This window comes from Canis lupus, chromosome 6, assembly GCF_011100685.1.
Source record: "Canis lupus familiaris isolate Mischka breed German Shepherd chromosome 6, alternate assembly UU_Cfam_GSD_1.0, whole genome shotgun sequence".
Taxonomy (NCBI): domain Eukaryota; kingdom Metazoa; phylum Chordata; class Mammalia; order Carnivora; family Canidae; genus Canis; species Canis lupus.
In genome coordinates this window covers 24,477,606-24,487,875 of record NC_049227.1, presented here as the reverse complement: position 1 = coordinate 24,487,875, position 10,270 = coordinate 24,477,606, and the positions used below count along the sequence as shown (strand labels likewise).

The 10,270-nt window shown below is 44.2% G+C and overlaps 1 protein-coding gene across 1 annotated transcript in view; it reads left to right on the top strand.

Moving 5' to 3' along the window:
* Positions 1-7,825: 7,825 nt before the first annotated feature.
* Positions 7,826-10,270, top strand: part of ANKS4B (ankyrin repeat and sterile alpha motif domain containing 4B) — a 37,472-nt gene continuing 35,027 nt past the window's right edge. Inside the window, exon 1 of the mRNA XM_038540133.1 lies at positions 7,826-8,380. The gene's annotated coding sequence lies outside the window, so the exon portion shown is untranslated. The remainder of the gene's footprint in view (positions 8,381-10,270) is intronic.

Sequence of the window (10,270 nt, the reverse complement as noted above, 5' to 3'; positions counted from 1 at the left end):
ACAAGTGCTGTATTGCTGGGGCTGGGTTTTCATTTGAGGCTCAACTGGGGAGGGATCCACATCCAAGCCCACATGGTCATTGGCAGCATCCAGTTCCTTGTAGGCTTTGTGGCACCCCACATTTGGCAGCTTGCATCTTTAAAGCCACCGAGAGAGAAATTCTCTTAGCAAGGCAGACATTACTTTCTTATGTAGTATAATCATGTATATGTAATCCCATATATCTTGTCACTTCCACCATATTCTGTGGGTTAGAAGCAATCACAGGTCTTAGCCACACTTGAGAGGAAGGATCACACAAAGGCATGTATACTAGAGGTCAGAATCATGGGCTTCCCCTACCACGGTCTACCTGCTACAACAAGTAAACAAAATATTGGATTGTGATAAGCATATCAAAGAAAGTAAAAGGGCGATAAATAGCCAGGGGAGGCCACTTTTGTCACAGCAAACAAGGATCTCTTCTCTGAACCAAAGATTGAGAAGTTACTGCCATGCCAAGAGCTGGGGGTGGGTATTCCAAGCAGGGAGCACAGGGACACAGAGACCCAAAGATTGGAAAAGAAATGATGTCAGTGTGGCTGGGCCTGGTAAGCAATGAGTAGATGAAAAAGAGACGGGAGCCCATCATGCAGGGCCCCACAGAGTAAGAAATTTACACCAAAGAGCAAAGGGAAGACAATGCATTTTAGAGGGACATAATCAGACTTGGTTTTTAAAGATAACTCCGTGGCCAATGGATCAGGAGATGAAGGCCAGTTAGGTCTGCAGAGGATGGTTGTGGCACCACACCGGGATGGGGGTGATGGAGATATTCCTCATTTGGAGAGCTAGCAGCATTTGGTGATGGATGGCATGTGGGTGATGAAGGAAAGGGTAACATAGGATGGCACCTAAATTTTTTTAACTTGAGCCAATGGGTAGATACACTATTTTCTGAAATGGGGGATGGATGAATATTCAAAAGTCTTTGCCTGTGTTAAGTCAGATATGCCTTTTTAACACCAATAGGATGTGTGAAGTAGGCAGTTGGCTTAGAGTGTAAGCCTGGGCTGGGGATACGAGATTTGGAAGTATTTTCCATGCTGAGAGCTTTACATAGCCATTTTATGGAATGCATTCCTAGAAGTAGCCAAGAGATGGTTTTAAAACATATTTTGGATTTCATAAACATCCTTGCTTCAAACCCTGCAACATGCAAGGTGCTTTCCCACTATACTTGGGTAAGACCCATCACAAGCTGCCCCTGCTGGCTTCTCATTTTTTTAATATCCATTAGCCTCGGGATTTTAGAAGTGAGACTAAGGTTTAGAAGCAGAACTGACTCACGAATTCTGCCAAGAAACATGGCACTTAAATCATGGCTTTGCAATTCAAATTATCACGTTGCCTGGAGCCCAAGGCCTTTGCTGATCAAACAAAGTAAAATAACGTACAGAACCTAGCAGAGCGCTTGCCGCAGAATAAGCCTATAAAGCATAGTTGTCAAAACGCACCACACACCGTCCTTTAAAACAGTGGAATGGAATGAGTAAAAGGCCTCTTGTTAGCCACGCCTGGTGGAATGTTAGGACTCACTGATTATTCAAAAGGTGGCTTGCCTTTTAGGCATAGTTCAATGTGTGGCTCATTTGGAAAGGTAATTTATCCTTGGAGCATGGAAGCTGTGACTTCACACAGCTGGAACGTTAATTTATCTGCCTAGGTGTCTGCTTTTGCCATGTGTTGGGCACTATCTTAAACCCTCTACAAACCAATACACATTTTTAGCCAGTCCTCACTCCCACCCATTTTAGAGATGAAGAAGCTGGAAGATTGAGAGGCTAAGTTGTCAAGTGCACACAGAAACAAGGGAGATTCAAGCCTAGTTTGCCTGACTGCCAAATCCACCCTTGTACCCAGCATGCGGTTCAATGTCAACTCCTCCACCTGCCTTTGAGGCCTTCTGAAATTTGGCCCTAATATATAATGCCCTAATATATGCCCTAATATATACTGTCTGTAGCAGTACCCATAACCTTTGCTGCTGTGTCAAATAACTCCAGGGATGGCCAGTTTCATGAAATGGAATGTGAATGGTTGGCTGCCCCAAGAGTCGTCCCCACAGAAGTACCATTTCAGAGCTCCTGCGTGGCTCAGTCAGTTGGGCATCTGCCTTCAGCTCAGGTCATGATCCCGGGGTCCTGGGATTAAGCCCCACGTTGGGCTCCTTGCTCAGGGTGGGAGCCTGCTTCTCCCTCTGCCTCTGCCTGGGGCTCCCCCAGCTTGTACTCTGTCAGATAGATAGATAGATAGATAGATAGATAGATAGATAGATAGATAGATAGATAGATAGATAGCTTTAAAGGAGAAGTACCATTTCAACTACTACCTATGTGTGGCTTCTGTTGTCTGCTCTGCATAGAACAGGAGATTCAGGGGTGTCTGGCTAACTCAGGAGAGCATGCCACTGTGGATCTCGGGGTTGTGAGTTTGAGTCCCACATTGGATGTAGGGACTACTTAAAAAATAACGAAGTCTTTAAAAAACAAAAGAACAGGAGATTTAGCCCAGAAGTTGCAACATTCTGGCAAAGGCATGTGAGTTATCACAAGAGGGTTGAGGATAAATTAGAGTACTTTCACGTAGGTTTTGCTGTGTTTCCTTGCGCAGGAGAGAAAAGGTGGAGCTAGAGAGGGGGGTAAAGAGAGGATGTAGAATTCTCTTACCTATGCCATGGCAACCCCCAAAACACCATGTGCCTGTGTGAATATACATGTTGGAGTGATTTATATAGGTATGCATGTGCGTGCATGCACACACACACACATGCACACACATCCCGAGTGATTAGTAAGAGTTGTGACAATAAATTGAAGTTATTTTTTTTAAGATTTTTTAATTTATTCATAAGAGACACACACAGAGAGAGAGAGAGAGAGAGGCAGAGACACAGGCAGAGGGGGAAGCAGGCTCCACGCAGGGAGCCCAATGAGGGACTCGATCCGGGTCTCCAGGATCACGCCCTGGGCCGAAGGCAGGCGCTAAACCACTGAGCCACCCAGGGATCCCCTATTGAAGTTATTTTTTTGCCTTCCTGGGGAGAAGGTATGAGGATTACATATAAACCAGGTATGCCTTTTGGGTATGTTGTTATGGTGGATGTTATCCATCAGGTGTGGCAGAAAAGTTGAAAATCAGTGATATTGGAGCATCCCCCTTCCAAACCTCCCATTTCAAAACATTTGTACCTTCTACAACCCAGCTCAAGGTTCATATGAGCTATGAAGTCATGTCTTGCTATGTGTACTCTCTTTATACTTACAGCCCTTGTGGAAAAGTCATGGTGGCAAGTGACAACCTCTCTGTGCATTGACTTCCTCAGTCACTCGGAGTCTTTGGGAGACTGAGGCAAGTGATCTCTAGATTAAAAGTGCTACAACACAGTGGAACAATTATACCCTTGCTCAACTGAATCGTCTCTTGTTTTGCTGCTGTTCTCTTATGTTTACTTATCCTTCCTCCTACCCTCCCTACCTGCCCCCTTCTCCACCAGTGCTCTGGGGATGAAAACAATGTCTGCAGATTCACTTTGGGTAGCCTAGAACCTGATATATAGAAACCCCTGAACATTTTCCATTGACTAGAAAAAACATGAAGTCCTGGATATAGAGCCTGTATCTCAGGACATTTGGCAGCATGTAGAGACATTATTTGATTGTCATGACTGTATGTGTGTTTGGGAGAAGGGGTGCTGCTGGCATATGGTGGGCTGAGGCCAGGGATGCTGCTAACCATCCTACAATGCACATGACAGCCCCTTACAAAAAGAAACATCTGGGACCAAATGTCAGTGCCAAGGTTGAGAAATCTTGATGTAGACAAACGATAATGAAGAGTGTTAGGCCAAGCAATAGCAGAGCTATTGGTCTGGGATGAGGCTGGAATCCGCCACGTCAGCCAGTTGTACTAAGGGCATCAGGGAAAAACCTTCACATTTGTGAAGTATGTCAGGTTTTCACATCTTTCATTCTCATTACCATTTTTGACCTTTCACAGCAATTTTGCTGTGTTCCATCTTCCTACCAGACTCCTCTACTAGCAGAGGAGGAAACTGGGTCAATGGGTAAATCATTTGTCAAAGGTCTCAGAACTGGCTAGTGACTAAGCTGCGGGCATGCCATCATTGGCTGCCAGCTTGGGCTCTGTTTGTTCCTCTCTCACTACTTTTTTGTTAAAGCAGAAGTGACAAGGATGAGACATGGGGAAGGTGGACCACTTGGCAGTCGGGAATCGAGAGCCATTTAGGTTAGAAAGGGCACCTCTCACTCCTGGCAGTGGGTGTCTTGATTTTCCAATACTTGGGAGGAGATTCAAGGCCCCATATACATGCTCTCGGAGACCTTATGCCCCTATATAGGTGCTGGAGCTTCAAGCTGCATTTGAAATCCTAAAAAAACAAACAACAAAACCAAAACCAAAACCAAAAAGCAAAAACCAAAACAAAAACCCAGCAGGTGGAAATGGAACAGAAATGTTTCCTAAAGAAAGTGTTTAACTTTTGAGCCAGAAGAGGGAGCTCATGTCCAGCAATCTGAAGCAGGCTCAGCAAAGACTGGCACTGAGGACGGAAGAAACTTTAGATTATTATTTTTTTTGAAAGTTTAGATTCTTAAACTTAAATGCATCTGTACAAGGGGTCCTGCTAAAAGGCAGATTCTGAGTCCTTAGATCTGGAGCAGGACCAAAGCTTCTGCATTGCTTAGAAGCTCCCAGGTGAAGCCTTCCACAGATCACACAATCCTCTGCTTCTAAAGATGGCACACCTGAGGCCAGAGAGGGGCAAGTGCTTTACCCACAGACACTGTAAGCCCACAGTGCCAGGGCTCGAAGCCATGTTTCCTGCAGCCAGTGCTTGCTTCACAGCATCTTCCTTGCTCCTCTGACCCTAAAGGAACTAAGGGGAGGCGGGGAGCATCCATCCCTAGGTATGGAAGGAAAGAAACTACATAGGTCTGCTCTGAAATGCTAAAAATAGATGCTGCCAGTTATCTTACCAGCAAAAGATGTGTGTGTTTGGGAATAAAAGAGAATTGCAATCTGGGATGACCAAGCTGTGGCAGAAGTGTAGGTAAATCCAGGGAACAAAGGAGAGGCTTGCTTGCTTGCTTGCTTGCTTGCTTATTTATTTATTTATTTATTTATTTATTTATTTATTTATATTTGTTCATTTAAAAAATTATCTTAGAGAGATAGCAAGGAGCAGGTGGGATGGGGCAGAGGGAGAAAAAGAAGCAGACTCCTCCCCGAGCAAGGACCCTAATGTGGGGCTGGATCCCAGGACCCTAGGATCATGACCCGAGCCAAAGGCAGATGCTTAACTGACTGAGCCACCCCAGCACCCCTATTTACTTATTTTTTTAAAGATTTATTTTATATATAGAGAGAGTGCACACTCACAGGAGGGGCAGAGGGAGAGAGAATCTCAAGCACTCTTCGTGTTGAGAGTGGAGTCTCAAGCACTCTTCGTGTTGAGAGTGGAGCCTCACAAGAGGCTCCATCTCAGGACCCTAAGATCATAGCGTGAACTGAAACCAAGAGTCCCTCGTTGAACTGACTGCTGCCACCCAGGCACACCAAGGCTTGCTTTTTTGAGAAAAGAAAGGGTAAGTTAAGAAGGCTGTTATGAGCTGAAAGTCCATTAGAGGAAAGTGGGAGTTGAAAGTGTAGTTAGTAGCTTCTCATTGGCTGAGCTGTGGCCGGGTGGAGGGTGGGGAATGAGGAAAGCAGCTCTTCCTTGGGCTGGAGGAGTAGAGTGGTATCTATGTTCACAGTTAAGTCAGTCTCTTCCTCTTGGGTCTGCAGTTGATTTGGAGTGGTAGGGCACAAATGCTCCCCCTGCCAAAACCTCCTGACTCCATTTTAGCCAGGTTTCCCATTACTAATTTTCACATAATCAAGCTTCTTTGTACTATATTTTTGGTCAAATCATCTTCCCTCCCTTCAGGACCAGTGGGAATTCAGAGATGAACACCACAAGATTCTGGCCCTCTTGTGCCTTGAGGGAGCCAAAGCAAAATAAATTTGTTAACAGAAGGTGATCTTATTTGTGGTTTATACAAATTTTGCTATTAATCTAAAAGAAATCTTACAAATAATTTGGTATGTTCTTATAGATGCAGATTATAGCCATAATCGTTCTCCAAAAAAATAAAGCTTCTTTAATCCTGAATCATTTTGAATGTTTTTACCTACAAGAAACAAACTGCCGCCCTTAAAAATAGGAATCTTTAGCATCTCACTAAACATGAAGGATTGTTAAAGAACAAAATTACAACTGAGTAAACTTGAGGATCTAATTGGTTTTATGAAGTGAGTCATGAATTCCATCTAGCAAGTAGAGGGGAGCTCTGAGGAGTTGTACAAAATTGAAGGTTTTTATAGGAAGGAGGGTGGGGCAAAGAAGTTATTAGCAAAAGAAAATATTGTTTTAGGCAAAGTCACTTTCCCTTAGTGGGAAGCGCTGGAAGTATTACACAGATGACCTCATCTTTCTTTGGGGAAGGGAGAGGGCCCATGTGACAGATTACCTCATTGATGCTGACTAGAAAAGTCCTGACTGATCAGTTAAGACTTCATTTCTGGGGGAAATACTTAATCTAATTGCAGTTAGATTAAGTATTAAGCTCTGGTTTGATGAATTGGCCTTGTATGAGTTACTCCCTTTGGGGGCCTGTGGTTTTCTTTTTAGCAAGATGCAAGTGATTTCAGGGTTGATTCAGGAAGCACAATAAAGTAATTAGGAATCTAGGTTTTCCATGTTTTACTCTCATCATTCTCAAATAGCATCATTAGGCTTGTTTCCACATGGTCACAAAATGGCTGCCACAGCTCAAAGAATCACAGTGTCACACAACCACATCCACAAGCAGAAAGAAAAGGATCTAGACTTACATGCTTTTTTTCTTTTTTAAAAAAAACAAGAAAAAGACAGATACCCCCTTTCTAATACCCCTTTCAATTTCATTGAACAGAACCATATGCCTGCTGGTAGCTGGTCTGCAAAGGGATTGAGTTTTAATCTGGATTATTTAGCCCAATCAGGGTATATCCCTAGGGATATACTGTGCCATTCCAGAACAGAGTCCAAGTTCTTTTATTAGGGAAGATGGGGATGGGAGAGAACGAGGATTTTGGGATCCAATTCCAATGTGTATGGGGATTTCCCCACACCAAGAAATTCTCTGGCACCATCTCGGTGTCCAACAATTCAAATCAATTCTGTCACTATCTACCTGGAGATAGCATCACATCCCACAGGTTAAGATTTCAGTCCTATAAGACTGTCCTCACCCAACCCACCCAGCTTCGGTTGCCAGTCACAAGTCCAGGTGGTTACCTGTGCTTCTGACGGTCTGGCTACAAACCCTCCTTGGGTTTGATTTGCTAGAGTTACTAGAGTGTCTCACAGAACTCAGAGAAATAGTGTGCTTACTAGATCACTGGTTTATTATTAAAGGATGTAACTCGGGAACTGCCCGATGGAAGAAATGGATAGGGATGGTGAAAGGACAAGGAACTTCCACATCCTTTCTGAAAGCACCACTCTCCCCAAATCTCCCTGTGTTTTCCAAACTGGAAGCTCTCTGAACCCTCTGCTTTTGGGTTTTAATGGAAGCTTCATTATGTAGGAGTGATTGGTTAAGTCACTGGCCAAGTCCTAGAAGTCAAGGGAGTGAGACTGAAAGTTCCTACCCTCTATTCAAGATTGGTTTCCCTGGCAACCAGCCCCCTCCCCTAGGTTATCTGGTGGTTTCCCAAAGTTCTTTAATAATGTAACAAAAGGCTCCTTAATTGCTCCAACACTTCAGAAATTCCCAGGGTTTTAGGAGCTGTGTGCTAGATGGCTCAAAGACCAAATATCTATTTTTTACTGTAAATCACAATATCACAGGAGAAGAAAGGGGGAAGAAAAGTCTTTTTGATTCAGCAGCCTACTCTACACCATCAGTCCTGGTGCACTGAGTGTTTTAGTTGCGTTTACTCACAAAGCAAGGTTCGTTGAATGTTGTATGATCCAAGGTCAGGGCCATGGAGAAGTTAGCTGGAACTCTAATCTCTGGCAGGACATCTACTCTCAAGAGAAGAAGCAGTACTTAAACTACCTAAATAATCCAACCCACACACTGGAGTCCACTGGAGTCCATTGACTCAGCAGGTGGAAGCTGCTCTGATCAAGAGTGTGGATATGCCAGGCACTGCATGTTCTACCTTCTGCTGCCCCCCTGTCCTGTCCACAGTGAGGTAGCTTCCCACTTCATGCACCACCTCCTTCAAGCGAGAAGCAATGCTAACTCCATGGATTCTCTGCTTATAGGCATAGTAGTGACCGCCATCAAAGGTAATCCACATTCTGGTACTTCAGTGGCTTCCAACTTCAATTCTCATCTCAGGATGGACTTGTGTTCTCAGTAATTCCTCAATTCCACCAGAATATTCTATGGGTTAGAAATGAAGCTGGTTGCAACTTGAATCCACCAAGTCCTTGAAACAATAAACTGCTCCCTTGTTCTTAGTTCCTGTGTATAAGCAACAATGTCTGTTTGTAACACATTGTCTGTGACTAAGTTTGCGGGCCTCTGCCTTTGTCTAATACAGTGATTCTTACCCAGGGGTGTATGTCTGAATCACTGGAGGAGCTTGTATCAGTTTCCTCTTGCTGCTATAACAAACTACCACAAGCTCAGTGGCTTAAAAATGACTGATTTATTCTGGGGATCAAAAGTTTGCAATCAGTTTCACTGGGCTAAAGTCAAGGTGCCAGTGAGGCTGGTTGCTTCTGGAGGCTCAAGGGGAGAGTCCTTTTTCTGGACTCCTTTAGGTTCTGGTGTCTATGTTTTCCTTAGCTGGTAGCCCCTCCTTTGGCCTCACACTGCATCACTCCAGTTCCTGCTGCCATTGTCACATTGCCTTATTGTTTCTGTGGTCAGATCTCACCCTTTCTCTTATAGGGATCCCTGTGATTGCAGTTAGGGCCTACCTGTATAATCCAGATAATCTCCCCATTCAGGACTTTTAAATTAATCATGTATGCAAAGTCCCTCTTCCCATGGAAGGTAATCTTCACAGGTTTTTGAGATTAGGACATAGATATTTTGGGGCCATTCTTTGGCCTCCCACAGAGCCTAAACATGTTAAATCCCCCTCCAAAGATTCTAGTTTAGTAGGTGGGGTCAGGACATGACATATTTTTCAAAATATGTATGCCTGATTAAGAATATCTCTTCTAGCACATAGCTTTATCCAACACTCACTCTTTCCACACAGTGAGGCTGCCTCCCCCATGTACAGTAGGATGTGTACCTTCAGCAGTTAAGAACATGACTTTAGTCAATCACTCCTTGTACCTGTGCCAGGCTACCATGGCAACAAGTGTTCATCCCAGCAGCTGCTCCACAGCTAGCTTAGCTTTTCTCTCAGTTCTGCCGTAGCATTTGTGGCAAACATCAGAACCATGCCTGCTGTGGGGGCAGCCTGGAGGCCAGGTCACTTTGATCCTGACCTATGACACTACACAAACAGAACAACTTAGAGATGAGAAGCTCCAGCTCCATCCTCAAGATAGATCTTGGACAAGCTACCCTAGGGCTTAAGTTGCTCTTCTGTGTAAAATGTGTGCATCTCTATCAAAGTGTTGTCAGTAGGGACTGATTAGAGATTATTTCCTATTGTTGTTGGAACAAATTAATACAAACTTAGTGGCTTAAAACACAGGTTATTTTATAACTCTGGAATTCAGAAGTCCCAAATGGGGCAGCAGGGCTATGTTCCTTGGGGCTTTAGGGGAGATCCATTTCCTTGCCATCCCCAGCTAATAGAGGCTGACCATATTCTGTGGCTTGTGGCCCATAGCACTCTGATTTCTGCTTCCATTGGGACTTCTGACTCTGATCCTTCTGTCCTTTTTATAAGGACCCATGTGATCGGGCCTTAGTGGATAATATTCCCCTTGTCAAGGTCCTTAGCCGCATCTGCAAAGTCCATTTGGGACTATAGAGATAATATTCAGATTCTTGGGGATAGGATATGGATCTGTTGGGGTTGCCATTATTCGGCCTACCACAGTGGATCAGGAAGCTTAAGTGGCCAACTTCTTAAATATTTTATTTATTCATGAGAGGCACAGAAAGGGAGAGAGAGAGGACCCCAGGATCATGCCCTGAGCCGAAGGCAGATGCTAAACCGCTGAGCCATCCAGGCATCCCAAATGGCTAACTTTTAAATGCCATTT